Below are 17,179 nucleotides of genomic sequence, written 5' to 3' on the forward strand. Positions count from 1 at the left end.
CATCAGGATGCTTTTTCTAAGCAATCATTGACTTATTCACTTAGAATTTAGGATGAAGTGCTTTATAAATTGAAAAGAATGTGCTTTTACTTCTGCTAATCTCCTTTAGTGGAACCCACTGAGCATTGCCTTTCCATAGCAGCAAAACATCTCTCTCTAAATTTCAAGTGTTGCAAAGATGTAAATTAATAAATAAGCACTTATAAAAGCTTTAAGTTACTAAGGGCCTTCATTGAAATGCTAAATTCTTTTGATTGACAGGTACATACCCAGAAAAAATGACCAACTTATTAAACTTTAGACTCTTTAATTTATTACTCTTACTTGCAAATGTTTCAAAACTAAGTGCCAAGTGCACCATACTATTAAAACAATCATAAAAAAACCTGTACTGGTTCTAATGGTTTTAAAAGTCATTTTGTGAGGATGAAGGCAATCATTCATAAGAAAAAAACTAGAGACAATCAGCTTAATGGATTTAATAACCTGTGAATAAATTGAAAATAAAAAAAAGTATAATATTTATTTATACCTAAATTTGCTTTTTAAATATGGGTGTTTGTTTCAGTTTCTGCATTAAAGATGCTACTTCTTATAAGCCTTTTTTTCTTTTTTTTCCAAGGAGGATTTTGTCATTTTTGGCTCTAATATCCCAAGGGCAGTGGATTTTTAAACTTTTATGTTTGTGTGCCATCATCTTGTTTAGGCTTTAGGGATAATGTAGCTCCCAATTCTTAATGGAAAGGGAACTAAATGAGCATTGCAGTTCCTGCTGAGGAAGTCAGCAAAAGTTAAAGGTATCTGAAATTTTAAATAGCAATGAAAAGTGATTGCAAGTTAAAAGCCTGCTGTTTTCTCTTAAAACACTGTAATAATGTGTAAATTAAGCTTTATAAGAAAGGGATAACTCTTCAGAAACAGCTTGCATTCTCTGTACATGGAGATGAATTGTTAAGCCATATTGGATAATTTTACATGGCAGAGAGACTAAAGATGTTAATTGTTTTACAACGTTAGCTTATTGTAGGATGAGTTTGTCTACAATTCCTTATCTGATGGAAATGCACATATAATTTTTAAGTAGTGCACATAAAAGTAAAGCCAGTGATATGCAGAGCTGCTTTCTATGCATTCCTACAAGAAGTACACAGAGGATTTCACTAGCAGGCATCAAAGTCTGAAACAGGTGTCCTGGCTTGGGCTGGAGTTAGTTTTCCTCTTGATAGGTGGTGCCAGGCTGTGTTTTGGATTCAGTATGAGGATGATGCTCATAATACGCTGATATTTGGGGTGTGGTCAAGTCGTGCTTACCCAAGTCCTGCACTTTTACTGTCTCATGCTCTGCCAGGAGCAGGTGCACAAGAAGCTGAAATGTAGCACACCCTGAGCTGAACTGGTGACCTGCAGAGGCCAAATGGATATTCCATACCACAGAACATCATGCTCAGGATGCAAACTGGGGGGAATTGCTTGGGAGCTGCTGATTCTTGCTGGGGCATGGGATGGGCATTGGTCAGTGGGTGGTGAGCTATTGCCCTGGGCATCACTTATCTGTCTTTGGTTTTCTTCCACTTTGTCTCCCTCTCTCCCTTTAAGGATGATGATGATGTTACAATCTGCCCATGAGGTGAGGTAAGTGAGGTTCTTGTTAATAGATCTCTTGGGGTGATTTAGAGTAAAATGACACTGAATGACCATGGCAGGTTTATTTTAGAACAATCTGCTTGCAGTGGAAAGGAGGTATTTTGCCACTTTTGTTATTATCTATAGAAATAGTATATATATCAAGGATAAATTTTTACTTCTCTTGTGATTTAAATGTTGCATGGAGATTTACTGTAATTTTATTTTAACAGTTGATGCAGCACAAATATTCATACTTGAATTTTGAATTTCATCTCAAGTACTAAGCTACTACATTATGTTGCTGACTAAAGTTCCCATCAAGTCAAAATATAGAGGACCATGTTTTAGATGTTACTGATTGTCTTGGAGAGCACACAGGCTTCTGACAACAGTGCCATGCTGCCAAAAGAGGGAACTCCACTGAGGAAGTAATGCTGGGTTACATGGAAAAACCCAGAAATTTGCTTGGTAAGATTTTAGTTGATTATATTGTTCTTAAACTGAAAGATTTTTATAAAGTATATTCAAGGATTTGGAAATCTAAGCTATCTTGACAAGTTTTATTTCCAAGATGCTTTCTCAAATCTTTTAAGAGAAACAAAAACTATGTTTTATGTCTCCATAACTGTGGCAAATAAGGCTCCATAAAACTTGCATTAAAAAAATTGTAACATGTTGAATCCAATGGTTGAACTCTCAGTAGTTCCTTATCATTAGAATGTTAAACTGTAACTTTGGCAAGCAAAGGGAGGAAGGCATTAGGACTGCCTTTTCAAGTTTCCTTCAATTTCAGAATTAAACAAGTAGCAAATGTTGCTTTTTAAAAGGTTAATAGTGACTCTCACGTGAGCATATATTTTAAAGGAACTGTTGTGACATTGTTGTGCAAACCTTAAGATAACATTCTTTTATGCATAATTTTTTTCTACTGTTTAGTTATCCTTTTCAATCAAGTTCATAGCTACTGTTAGATTCCGAACAAGCAGGCCATTGATGTGATTTATGTAGAAGAGATTTTGTTGGACAGAATTGTACTTCTGTTCTTTTCTTGTCAGGGGAAAAAAAATCCCAAAACAAAAACACTTAATAATGTTTAGAGGAAGAGTGTGAAAAACAAGGAATAAATATAAGATAGAGACCTGATACTCAGAGAAATAATTTTTGTGGTATTATAGTTTTGAAACCTGATAATTCACTTGTAATTTCTAACCATCTACCTCATAAGCAGATAAATGAATATAACTAAATCTTTATAAACCTTTGAGAGAGGAGATAGAAGAAAAGGACATGGTCAAATATAAAGGAGACAGAAAAAATGCCTCTCATCTCTCCCTAACAAAAAAGTATAAAAACCTAGGACTAAATAAAATGAAGTAAAAAAGAAGGAAAATGTGATTGAAATAATAGTTAAGAAATTAGAAATATGAAATGAGTGAATTGACATTGGAAAGAGTGATTAAAAAAATTCAGGTGTTGCTTTAATAATTTCATTGCAGAATGTGTATCTTTTATACATTTTTGTTTCATTCATTTGTCCTCATTACAGGCTGGCTTTCAAGCATGTCATTTACCATAATTTTATTTTCTACTTGTCAAAATTCTTCCTTCTATTTTTCCTGTCTTGAATTTTTACAGAATTGCTATACTATTCCCCATTTGGGGAATCTGTATGCATAAAGCAATCTCTACAGCTAAGGCAGCTGCACAGGAATCTTTTCAAGAGGTTGATGCAAAGCTTTTAGATTACACAGGTAGGTTTTTAATCAGATGCTCGAACTTAAAATCAATGATAAGAATTAGAACCTGAAAGGCATGCCTTTAATGCCTATCCTGCACCCTCACTTCCTTTTTCTATCCTTATTTGTGACAGAAAATAATCATAGAATCATAAAATGTCTTGAATTGCAAGGCACCCACAAGGATGACTAAAACCTGGCTCCTGGCACTACAGAGAACACCCCAAGAATTCCACCCCGTATCTGAGAGTTTTGTCCAAACACTTCTTGAGCTCTGTTAGCTTTGGTACTGTGGTCACTTCCCTGGGGAGCCTGCTCCAGAGCTCTACCACCCTCTGCAGTAAGAATCTTTTCCTGATATCCATTCTAAACCTCACTGGTCACAACTTCAGGCCATTCCCTCAGGTCCTGTCACTGGACAAATATTGCAATGCTGTGATGGCCCCGACGAGGGGAGATAACGATGCATCACACTCCATGGATATCAGAAGGCTGATTAATTACTTTATTATACTGTAATATTCTATACATCTAAACTGAATCTGCCAAGCACTCAGCCCTGCACACACTGCACTGAATCTCGTGACTGTCACCTGACAGTCCAACACACAGGCCAAGGAAACAAAACACCTTCACTTTGGGTAAACAATCTCCATACTGCATTCTACTTTGGCACAACACAGGCACAGCAAGTGATAAGAATTGTGTTTTCCTTTTCTCTGAGGTTCAGAGAATGTGAATCTCAGAAATCCTTGGGAAGAATAGCACTTTCTTTTCTCTGTGAAGAGAAATGTGGCAACAGTACCTATCCAAGAAGAGAGAAGAAATCGGTGCATGCCCCTTCTCTGCCCCTTGTAAGGAAGCTGCAAACAGCAATGAGCTCTGTCCTTAGTCTCACTTCTTCAGTCTGAACAGACCAAGAAACCTCAGCTGCTCCTCACAGAGCTTTTCCTCACAGCTCTTCACCACCCTTGTTGCCCTCCTTTGGACACTCCCTCACAGCTTTATATTTTTTTTTACATCGTGGCACCGAAAACTGTCCCCAGGACTCCAGGTGAGGCTGCCCCAGAGCAGAGCAGAGCAGAGCAGAGCAGAGCAGAGCAGAGCAGGACAATCCCCTCCCTTGCCTGGATCTGTACACTCCAGGACAAGGCTGGCACTCCTGGCTGCCAGGGCGCTGCTGACTCAGATCCAGCTGGCCACGGACCAGGACCCCCAGGTCCATTTGCACAGCGCTGTTCTCATGTGTCATTCCACCAGGGGAAATACATTAGGTGCTTTCAACATGGTGTATACAGTGTCATTAAAGTAAAGTAATTATTAGAATAACTGGTCTTAAACTAGGTAGAAATATAAGGATTATTAAGGGTACTGTTAAATTGAATATTATAAGTACCTATCCAAGTGCCTTGACCTTAATCCCTTACTCTTCTTTGACATTCATAGCTGTTTTGTTTGTTATCTATTCTTATTAACTTTAAATCTCTCTCTAAAGAGAGAGATATCAAAGAAATTACTAATGTTGTTTTATTTGGGTTCTTTTTACTGTGATTTTTCTTCTTCTGCAGAAAAAAAGTTGGTATGATGGCAGTGCAACACCTCAATTTCTCTTTAGTCAAGCTGATCATGTTAAAATGCAGCTCTGTTCATGAATAATTTTCTCACATTTCATTGAGAAGCTATTTGTATTGATGAAAACAAATACAGTTTGATCCCTCTCTCAAACTGAAGACAAGTAACAATATTTTCACTGCTGTTTCTTGCCTTTAAAGGCTTTCCTTCATTGACAGCCTGGTATGGTTTCTTTAATGAGTTACCATTGATAGGAGTACCTATGAAACAGACCAACATTAGTCTGAAAAAATGCAAAAAAAAGATGAAAAACAGAACTTAAAAATTAGAGTAGCAAAGGAAGTTTGGGAGAAAAGAATGAAAAGTTCCAAAAAAACTTGGTGGGTTTTTTTTATCTTTAAGAGATATAACAGATTCTTATCCATATTCAATAGCAGGAATATAAAAAATGTGGTTGAAAGAGAAGTGTTCAAGAGACAAAAGGCAAATTGAGGCGCATGGCTAAACATTTCTAGAGAAACTCAAACATACATGTGTCTGTGCTAGATAAGAATTAAACAACATCCTAAACCACTCCACTGGAAAACATGGACATTTAATGCTTGCCATAACCAAGCTTTATTGTTAATCTGCCCCTGCTTTACCTTCTTCCCGTTCCCCAATGAGAACATCAACATTTTCGTCACCTCTTCGCTTGAATACTTGTGTAAGCCTGTGGTTAATGTTTCATGGCCTCAGAACTCTGTTATCACAGTGATTTAACAGATTTTCAAACAGTGACTGATTCTCATGCAGACATTTGGACCAACTCCATGTTCCACAGTCCAATTTGTCACCAGACGTTAAACTAAATAAATACAAATCAAGAAAATAAAGATAATTTTTTGCTATCACTTTATTTTGTGGTGGTTTTGGCCGTTTATTTAGACATGCAACACATAAGATATTTGAAGAAGTAGTTTAAGAAGCATTAAAAGGCAAAAAATGTCATTGAAACAGATTGTCCAAAAGTTCTTAGACATTAAAAGTTCCTAGATATTTAGATCTCAGAAAATATTTAAAAGAAAAACTTTAGTTAAGATAAGTAAGAGCAAAAAAAACCAGGTTTAGCCTAAATCTTAATGCAATCAGTTTATAAATTTGTTTTCAGGTAGTTTGTTATAACTGTGCAAGTAGATAAGACTGATATAATCAATAGCTAAAATGTGTTTGTTGGTGTTCTGAATAATAATTCTAAATAACATAATTCTCCAAAAGAATACAGAATACTCTGTCAAAATTTAACTTGTCAGGAATAGGCTGTAACAGGGAACATGGGCCTTTCATCAGCTGAGAATTGTCTGTGGATCTAACTGCCATACAACAAAAACATATCAGATTTTGAACACAGAAACAAATACATAGATCCTTGTGTCTCGAGCAGAGTATGTCTGAAACCAGGTGAATGGCTCTGAATCTACAGGGGATTGCAAAGGTTTCCCCTGAGAGGACTTAGAGGGTGCTGCTGCTGAGTGCAAGGCAGAGATGCAGAAATCTTTTGAACTTGTGCTGGTTTATTTGGTGCCAGGTGTGTGTTTGCTACTAACTGGGTACAGTTAATCTAATTTTTTTTACTGACAAGAGCTATTTAGAAATTCTACATGTGAGTAACTGAGACACCCCTTGTCTTGACAGGTAACAGGGACACTGACATCAAGTGGAATGCCACTGCTCTCCATTCTTGGCTATTGTTGGCAGAGCCACACTTCAGGTGGACTCAAGACTCAGGCTGTGTGACCAAAACTCAATTAGTTTATATCTTTCTACAGTAAAGCTTAGTCTGTGCAGAACTTTACTGGACCTTCTGGCATTTATGCACCTCTCAGAGACAAAATGAATTTAGATGGAGTTTCTTCTGCACCTGTTTTGACTGAAATACCTTCTAAAGCCTGAGATGCCAGCTTATAACATGAAAAATTAAGCAGATTGTCTCTAGCTTTGCCTTACAGCTTGACTGCTTTTGCACTGCTCATGGCAGTGGGTTTGATGAGGAAATAATAGCTGAATTTATTTGCATATGGATGCAGATCATGAGTGATAGTGCACATCTGGCCATGGTAGTTTTCTTGTTTCATTTCTGCAAAGAACACAACACTGCCTTGCTAGGTGTGACAGAGGATAGCTGTGATCACTAAGAAGCATTTGTCATCTTTAGCTACATCAAGTATAAAGCGATAGCACGCTGATCCACCTGCAGGAAAACCAATTAAGATCAATTAACATGTGATGATACATACATTTTGAATCAGCAATTCTTCTACAGATCTGAGCTACGATACAACACTTTGTGAAGTGCTAAAGATGACTCAGGTGTCATGTCATGGCTCATTTGGACTGTGCAATCAAAGAAGGTAAGGCACAGACAGGAAACTTCTCCTGCCACTTCCTTCTGCAGGAAGCACACTTTAAAGACCCAGTAGTTACTCTTTGGGATTCCTCATCTATAGCTGTTCCCCAAAATTTGAATCTCATTATTTTAATATGTATCCCTCTATCTGTCCCTGCCAAAGGACATCTATACCAAAGATGGACATTTATCCTGACTGGAAGTGAGTGTGTTGACTAAAGGTGTGATACATGGAACTACTTATGAAGGCTGGAGTGAATGGCAAAAGCAATTTTGAGTTCAGTGCAATTCTTTGTAACAGCTGTTGTCAGAAGCCATGGATGGAGGTTGAAAGAACACAAAGTCATAGAATGGCCTGGTTTGGAAGGGACCTTAAAGATTCCAATCCCCCTGCCATGGGCAGGTACTTCTTTTACTAGAACAGGTTGCCCAGATTGCTTTGAAACATAGCCTGATCTCGAACACTTCCAGGGATGTGGCATCCACAACTTCCCAAGGAAACCTGTTCCAGGGCCTCCCCACCTTCACAGTAAAGAATTTTTTCCTAATATCTAATCTAAACCTCTTTTCTGTGTGTTTAAAGCCATTTCCCCTTGTCCTGTTACTCCAGGTCCTCGTAAATAGTCTGTCTCTGTCTTTCTTGTGGGCTTCTTTCAGGTAGTGGAAGCTCATAATTAGGTCACACTGAAGCCTCATCTTTTCTAGCCTGAAAAATCCCAATTGTCACAGCATTTCCTCAAAGGAAAGCTGCTCCATCCCTCTAATCATGTTAGTGGCCTCATCTGGACTCACTCCAATAGGTGCAAAAGAGCAAAATACCTTTCCTGGAAGACCCTCCCATGTATGCCTTGGAGTGAAAATGGCAACTTCTTGGCTATCCTCTTGCTCAAACATCTAACTGAGATCATGAAACAGGTTTGTGCTGTTGCAGCTACCAGTAGCTGTAACACAAAAAGGACTGCCATCAACATCCTGAATTTGAACCACCACTGACTCCAAGATGCCTCGCAGCATAAAGAAGGTTCTCTGCCTCCTAAAGCTGCCATGAGATGATTCTGTCCCTGACAAATGCTGAGTCCTTTAATGGGAAAGCACTTCCATATGGAATTCTGCTCAGAGGCATAAGATGCTCCTCTCTGGTATTGCCTCTAGAGCACATCTACAACAAAGAAGACTTTGTAAATAAAAGCTATGAAAAAGTTGGAAGATGAGGAAGGGTCTGTTAAAGGTCGTGTGCTGAAATCAAGTTGCAAGTAGATTACAACTATTTAGGAGTTTTAAGTAAAGCTAAAGGCAAGGAGGAACAAATACATGGTCAGAATGACATAGAAAGAGTTTGTAAGGATTTGAGAGGTGCATGCAAAGGGAAGATGCAATGCTGAACACTTTCATAATGTGAACAGCCTGAAGGATCTGGCTGGTAAATGGGTGGTATGGGAGTATGTAGGGGACCACATTCTGGAAGGTTTCCTGGAATACATTCAGAAACCTTCCTCAAAAAGAAATTTAAATAAAATGCACCAAAACCATTTTGAGACCAAAGAAAAAACAGAAATCTACCAAAAATAATAAGGTGTTTCTCTCCCTCTTTCTCTCTCTCACACACACACACATCTCTCCGAGTTAAGTTGCTAAGATATGTGCACTCCAAAAGAAATGTGGACATGAAAGGAGAGCCTACAAAAGGAAATGAGCATTTGAATTTAAAGTTCAAAAATAAATTTAGAAGATAAATTTTAAAAAAGCTAAGAGACAATGTATTAATTTAGCAGGAATGAATCCTTCTGAAAAAAAAAAAAGAAATTAGGAAAACATGAAGTTTGGTAACAACTGTGTGAAATGAGAGACAGTGGCATGATCCAACATGAAGAAAAAAGGCCCTTTGCAACAATTTCTCTTTGAATAACCAACTCTTTCAAGGTGGGAAAGAAGATAAGGTTTTATGATTTGCATAAGAAAAGTTTATCTTCAAGACAAAAATAAAAGGAAACGAAAAATATCATAAACTCTTTATTATGTTTCAAGAACGATACCACATCCCCTTCTCAAGACACAACACTTGAGCATTTATTTTCAATAACCAGTAAAGATTTTTTGATTTCTAAAAAAAATATATTCCATGAAATCTAAAAATTTATTCTAAATAATAATTTTCTTCTTCCCTTTTGGTATATATGGGTGAAAACATATTTCTTTGCTAACTAGAACATAAGATGTGAAATTAATTATCTTCCAGCCAAAGTGAATAATTAAGAAACCTTGGTGGCAATTAATAACAATTGGTTGTAATGAAAAATTCTCCAGCTGTATTTCTTAATAATTAAACTTCATGAACAGAATATTAATATATAGCTTAAATAGTGTTCATGTTGCAACTATAGAAGACCTGTGTTCCCCCATCCTATTAAGATAATTCATCTGATATGCAATACCTATTTTCAGTTTCTATTGCCACACATATGAAGAATTCAATGTGTCTTTCAAAAAAAGGTGATGAGCAAAACTATCATCATATGACTAGTGCACATGAGTTCTTCCATACAAAGATAAAGTTTTACTTTCCACTTACTATGTTTCCACAATCCAAGTATGCTCCTATCACTCTGATTTTCTTTCACCTTTTGCAGAATTTGAGGGTAGTCAAATGGCGAGGGTTGATCAAGGGATCAAATGAATTTGTGTGAGATCATAAATGTTTTGGACAGGGAAAGATGCAGGCACAAAAAAAGGAAAAAATTCTTAGATAACAGCACAATATTTAGATGAAGGAAAAGCTGCAGGTATTAGAAGAATTGCTTACATATTCTCATTTCCATCATGATAAGTCACACTTAAGAAGAAGTGTATGACAAAATGGAGGAACTGTATTGCACAAAAATACATTGCTCTTTGTTGGGCTGTATGTTGATTGATTGCATCTAGATTGCAAGATTAGCAAATTGAAGTAATCTTATTCTTCAGTAATATGGTTAAGAATGGCCTTTATAGAATGTGTCAAATATAACATAAAAAGATAAACTATCTGATGAAAATATTCCTGAGAGTATATTAGTCCTAAAGCAAATGCAGTGACCAGAATAGCAGGGGCCCTAGTACTGCTTAGTTGTGGCAATAGTTGGCACTTGTGTTTACTAATATTGATATAAAATGACATCTTGTTTTCTGATAGTACTTTAATGCAATTAAATTGAACTATGTAGCTGTTGTGGTTTGACACTGGCCAAATGCCAGGCACCCATGATAGCTGATCACTCACCCTCTCCTGCCACAGCAGGACAGAGGAGAGAAAATTTAACAAATGGTCCTGAGTTGAGATAAGCAATAGGAGAAAACACTCCAAGGGAAAAACAGGTTCAACTTACAGGTAAAAAGTGAATTTATTACTAACAAGAACAGAAGAGGATAATGAGAAGTCAAATAAGGCCTTAAAAACACATTTTCTTTCCCCAGTCCCTGCCTTCTTCTCACCCACCCCACAGGGAGATAAGGCATGGGGGGTTTGGTCAGTTCATCACCCGAGATCATTTTCCACTGCTCAGGGAAAGGATTCCTTCCCTTGCTAATCCGTGGGGTCCCTTCCCACAGGAGACAGCTTTCTGTGAACTTCTCCAGAATGGTTCCAATCTCACAGGAAGACAAAAAGTCAAAAAATCCAAAGCTGCTGCAACGTGGGTCACTCATCCACGGAGTACAGTCAGTTCTCCAAGGACAGGCTGCTCCCGCCTGGAAACAGGGTCCTCTTTCTCCACCAGATCTCCCACTGGATCACAGCCTCCTCCAGGCATCCACCCACTCTGGAGTGGGCACCTCCCCTATGGGCTGTGGGGGATCTCTGCATCCCCCATGGATCCCCACGGGCTGTGGGGGATCTCTGCATCCCCCATGGATCCCCAGGGGCTGTGGGGGGATCTCTGCATCCCCCTTGGATCCCCACGGGCTGTGGGGGATCTCTGCATCCCCCTTGGATCCCCACAGATGTGGGGGATCTCTGCATCCCCCTTGCATCCCCAGGGGCTGCAGGGGCACAACTGCTTCACCATGGACATCACCACAGCCTGCAGAGGAATCTCTGCTCTGGCACCTGGAGCATCAACTCCCCCTCCTTCTGCACTGACCTTGGTGCCTCCGTGTTGTTCCCTTTACATGTTCTCACCTCCTCCTTTTCTCTGCCTGTATTTAAGACTGTATGCTTCACTTTGTTTTGATTTCCTTTTAAAATATGTTATCACAGAGGTGTTACCAGCCTTTCTACCTCTCTCACTGGCCCAGCCTTGGGCAGCACCATGTCCATCTTCAGAGCCATTTCAGAGAATGGCTCTGCCAGACATGGTGGAAGCTTCCAGCAGCTTCTCACAGAAGCCATCCCTGTGACTCCCCCACTACCAAAAACCAGGCCATGCAAAACCAACACAGAACTAAATTTTCTTTATGCATTTTATCAGTTATGATGCCAACAGCGATATATGAGTCTCCCAAAAAACAAATCAACAAACAATTAAAAAATAGTTTGTGTATTTGAGGGGACTGTGAAAAATCCTTTAAATCTTCTTGAACACATAGTCAAATGCAGATTCCTATCTGCAAAAAAGGTTGGGTGGGATTTAATTGATATCAACATGTTTCCATTTCTGAGAAAAATCGGCACCTATTTGGTTCTTATGGGACTTATTAGAGTATTCATATTTGGTTCCTATGGGACTTATCAGAGTATTCCTATCAGGACTTCCAATGCAGTGCCACTGCTGCTGTATCAGCTGGCTGATGTGAAGGCCTGTATATGACACTGCAGGAACACGAGGATCACAGGAAGCTTGGGAAATTTAGAGCATTCATTTCAGAAAGAAGCTTCCTTAGGTCGAGTGTGGTAGGTATAGCCCCTGGTGTTTTCACTCTGCTGTCTACTTTGCACCTGAAGGTGGAACATTCCTCTTCAGCTCATCAGTATGGGTTCAATTAACTATGGCAGTAGGTTCATACACATATACAGAGACATACTTGGAGCCCTAAATCATTTTTACTTCCCTTTTTATATCCTCTTTTAAGCTGTCATCACTGTTACTGTAAGACATTTAAAGTGTTATGGTACATATATTTTCACAGCATTGAGAGGCTCTGATTTAGGAATAAATGCATTTGGGAAAATTAACCTCAAACCCTCCACACTCTCTCAGTATTCAGTCAAGGGCAGTATAAAAACCCACCAGTGCCTGGTGGGATTTTTTGCTTCTTTTTTTTATTTTCCTAGTGTCATAAAAATGTCACGGGTCAGTAGTTCCAGGAAAAAAATGTGGCATCTTGTGTTCCACAAAATGCACTCTAAACCTTGTGTCAGAAGGGAACAGGGGGTCACAGCCTCCTGCCCTCTTAATGACTATAAATTTGCTTATGCCATGGAAGAGAAAAGGAGAAGGAAAATTCTTGGAGCAGATGCTGCCAGAAAAAGGCTCTGCTGTGGGGAAGGCTAAGGACAGCAGGCCTAAACCCAGACCCCTGAAAAGCCTTTCTTCTGATAGTCTTAGAACCTTTGCAGAATTCCTAGCTGTTTTGAATATTGACTAATCACAACTCACTAATTTTTCATTTTCCTTTTCATGATTAACTGAATGTAGATATAAGTCATGTCCTCAGTTAATAAAAATATCAGCGTACCTGAGAACATGATTCATGGTGATTAGACTGTGTGCCAAGCTCTGAACCAAGAATGATATTTCTTTGCAATACTAAAAGTTTAATTAAAAATATAATAGCAATAATATGTTCATAAAAGGCAGAATTAAAAAACTTGAATGAAGAGAAGTGAATTTTGGGGCTCGGAAAAACAGGACAGGTGAAAACCAAAGTGGCAAATATGGGCCAAAGTGAACAACTGTTGGCTAAGGAGATCTCATGAATTACATTACTTGGATATTTGTGCACAGGTAGAAGATGATTTATAGCTCTACAACAAATGTATTAATGGATTATTTTCTCCCTCAAATATCTCTGCCATCCCCATTTGTGCCATATCCAAAAATGATATTTTTAGGAAGTTGAAAAAGTATAGACAAGAATAATTGATAATTAAAATATTCATTTTCCACTCTTTCATACGATGTTGAACATGTTATATACCTACAAATTGTAAGGAGACTAATTAGAGAAGTGTGTAATGAATCATGTTATCAGGCATACTGATGTTTTATTAACTCAGGACATGACTCCTACCTAGATTCAGGAAATCGTTATAGGAGAATGAAATATCAGTGAGTTATAATTAGTTGATATTCAAATTAGTTAGGAATTCTGCAAAAGTTCTAAGACTCACACTAAGGACCTTTCAGGGTCCTCAAATTCTCTGTAATTCAGCAAAAAATTAGGGAGAAATATAGATAAGCATGTGAGGAAAAATGTCTCAAACTTGCTTTTTATGAAAAACTTTTAATGGGACATGAAATAAGGATCTAATAGTCATAACATCAAGGTGCAACAGATTCTCCTTCCCTTTTTGTGAAGTTACTCAGTAAACACAGTTGCAATACCCATATTTTAATTAAAAATAACTGAAAATTAGAAGATTAGGTGTATTTTTTTTCCTCTAGCATATGAATGCTTACACTAGATTGCCTAACACAGTCAAACTGCAGCTTGAACACTTTGTCACTTGACTATGAAAAACATAGAATGAAATCCCAGCTATATAAAAGTCAGTAGGACTTCAATTGCTAAGCTGCGAAATATTACAGAACTAGTCTATGGTAGTTCATGTCCAATGTTTATACCACAGTCTTCCATTGCATTTATTCTCTAAGTATTTGGAAAACAGGAAACTAATATATGAATATGAATAATGAGAAATTAAATAAAGTTGTACATCATGTCTATAAAGGGCTGGAGTCCTGATTTAAATACTAGGAGATGTTAGCATCAAATTCTTAGTAGACAAAAGGTCAAAAAGCCAATTTTCAAATTGATTTCAAAAGTTTTTGTAGAACTCTTCACATTTTCTACACTCACGAGCACATATAAAGAGGTAGGTATTTTTCAGAAGCATCAGCTTTAATTTAAGGATTTATAATTTTCTGGTGTAGAGTTCAGTAAGTCTGGCTTTTTCAGGCAATTTTCAGGGTCTTCCATCTATTGCGTTACCAAGGAGTTGAAAGTTGCAGAAGATAAACTGAGACTCCTTTATGAGAACTGTCCTCAACAGGCAGCCCCACCTAGCTTTGTTCCCCACTTTTAGAGGGACAAGAAACCTAGAAACTTTTAGCAGTCAAATATTATTTGACATTTATTTTATTCTAAAATATCTAAACATGTGGCAATCAAGGCAAGGAAGATAGAAGAATTATAAATAAACAGTAACCTCTATGGGATATGCACTTTTTATACAAATACCACTTAAAATACTGTTATGTGTATTTCAGAATTAGTAAAAGAAATCCAAAATAATTACTGCACACAACATGAATAAAGTGATTTGTCCTATGGTGTTAGATGTTACTTTGTGGTAAAACAATGCATCTACAAACAGCCAATTTAATTGAACTCGGATGCACAAAGGGATGGCACAATATAATTTTTGTCGATAGCCAATGAATTATTCACTGATTTCATACGTTTTCATCCTCTTAAATCTATTTGTATCTCCCACAGTGGATTTAGAGCTATATTACTGAAGCTGATCTTTCCCTGGAACTGCATCAAGTGAAACTATTTAGTTTGTTTTAATTTACTTACTGTTTGTATTAACATCGTGAATTTTCCTGGTAGAAAAAGTGTCTTGAAAACTAACAGAAAAAAAATTAGAATCTCTGTTAAAATATCATTTCCATTGCTTCAAATTTAAAACCTGAAACACTATCCAATGTTTTGAATCACAGTTGAATTGCTTATGGCATTTCAGCATGTCCAGAGGCAAATTCCTACATGGCCTCACTTGACTTTCACTCAATTCAAAGCTCAAAAAAATTCCTAACTATCACAGCTGGAAAAAAAAAAGATGCATTTTTACTTTAATATTCTCCAGTGTTTAAATTACATAAATGTTAGACTCTGGTGTTTCAATTGTGCTGTATTTATTAATATTCTGGGTGAGTATGCATGACTCTTTGGAAAGGTTTCAAAAAACTATTCAGATTACTTTGCATCCCCACAATTTTGCAAACTCCTATTTTATGTATTATATCTGATTTAAATTAGGCATTTGAATAAACATCTAAATTTTCTTAAAAGTGTACATATGCATGTGAGAATATGTACAAAAACATACACACATGCAGCAGGCACTATCTTGCCTTTAACCATTTTCTTCCTGTCTGAATATTTTCTCCCTTCAAAGGAGAAAATCAACAAACAAAAAACGTCCCCCAAACTAGAACACATATTTTAGACAAGATTAAAGCAAAAATCTATTTTTTCATATAATACTTTAAGCCACAAAGAAACTTGGGATTCCATCTGTCTCATTAAGGAAAGACATGACAGGTCCTCAGTAGCACAGCTGAGAAGAAATTAATAACCATATGCTGATATAAACCTGAAAATCTGGTCTAATATCTGTATAATATCTCTACCAGACTGTGAGATATCGGATGTAAAAATAACATTAGTCTAGCACTGAAATTTTTAGATATACAGCAGCTTATCTGTAGTCATGGATATAGACCAGAAGAACACAAAGAGTTTAAATGGTACACCACATATTTACCTAAGTTATACAAACAGTCTTCCGGGGTGTTCTCACCTTTTCTTTCCCCCAAAACTATGCTCCCCAAGATTATGTGGGTGGGTGGGTGGTAAAGAATAGCAACCTGGCCATGCCTACACTCTCCACTCCCTCTCTGCAACCAGGACAATCCCAACACCACCTAATATATGAAGAAAGACAGTAACATGTTTCTAACGCCTCTCCTGCAATATAGGATATAAAATTGTCATTGTGAGTTCAGCTCTGAGCAAGGGAAATTTGGTAGACACTAAAGGAATTCTCATGCACCATGGAAATGACAGACAGAATGATATGTCATCAGTTTTGTGAGAGCAAACATACTGCTGTGACCATGCAAATACTGCAAACATAGAAGACACACATGAAATATTATATTTAAATATTTTATGAAAATACCACTATTACAGGGATTTTAGAGGTCACCTCAGTAAAAGGCTTCTTGCCTCCTAGCAGCCGAGTTTTCTTTTCTCCAGTAGCTTTCTACTTATGTGGGAAACACTGATAATATTGAGAAGCTTCTCTTACCTTAAATGTGATCTGCAAGTCAATGCATGTGCAGTTTCTTGATTGAGCTTTTGGGAATGTGAATAATATTAGTGCAGTCTAAAAATATGGCCAAGATACGGTTATGTACTGATATGTGTTAAATACACCATAGATGAAGGCTTTTCTTATAAAAACTCATTTAGAGTTTGATGCATGTCACTGCATTGCAAGTTTTCTTGAAACAATGGATACATCTTTCTGCCAAACATTTGCTTTATTTTTGGAGTAGTGACTATTTTGTTTCTAATGACAGACATATAATTATATAAGACTTTTAATCATTTATTGTTCTAAACATACTTTGTTATCCAGGTAGGAGTGCATGTCCTGTAATCCTACAAAAAGATTACAGAGAGGTGAGGATAGATAATCACACTTACCTTCTGGAAGGTCTGAATTATTCAATTAGCCCAAAGAGACAGATTAAACAGAAAGAAAAAGCAACAGAACTGCTTATATTGCTTATACTGTTTATACTGCTTATATTGCAGAAATCCAGTAAGAATGAAATTATAGCCTGTATCTCAATCTTCATTCTGATCTCTTTTCAGTTCTGTGTGGCTCCTACTATCTGAGAACAGGCTGATGCAGGAGGTGGTGATGGTG

This window comes from Fringilla coelebs (genome assembly GCF_963513975.1).
Source record: "Fringilla coelebs genome assembly, chromosome: 2".
Taxonomy (NCBI): Eukaryota; Metazoa; Chordata; class Aves; order Passeriformes; family Fringillidae; genus Fringilla; species Fringilla coelebs.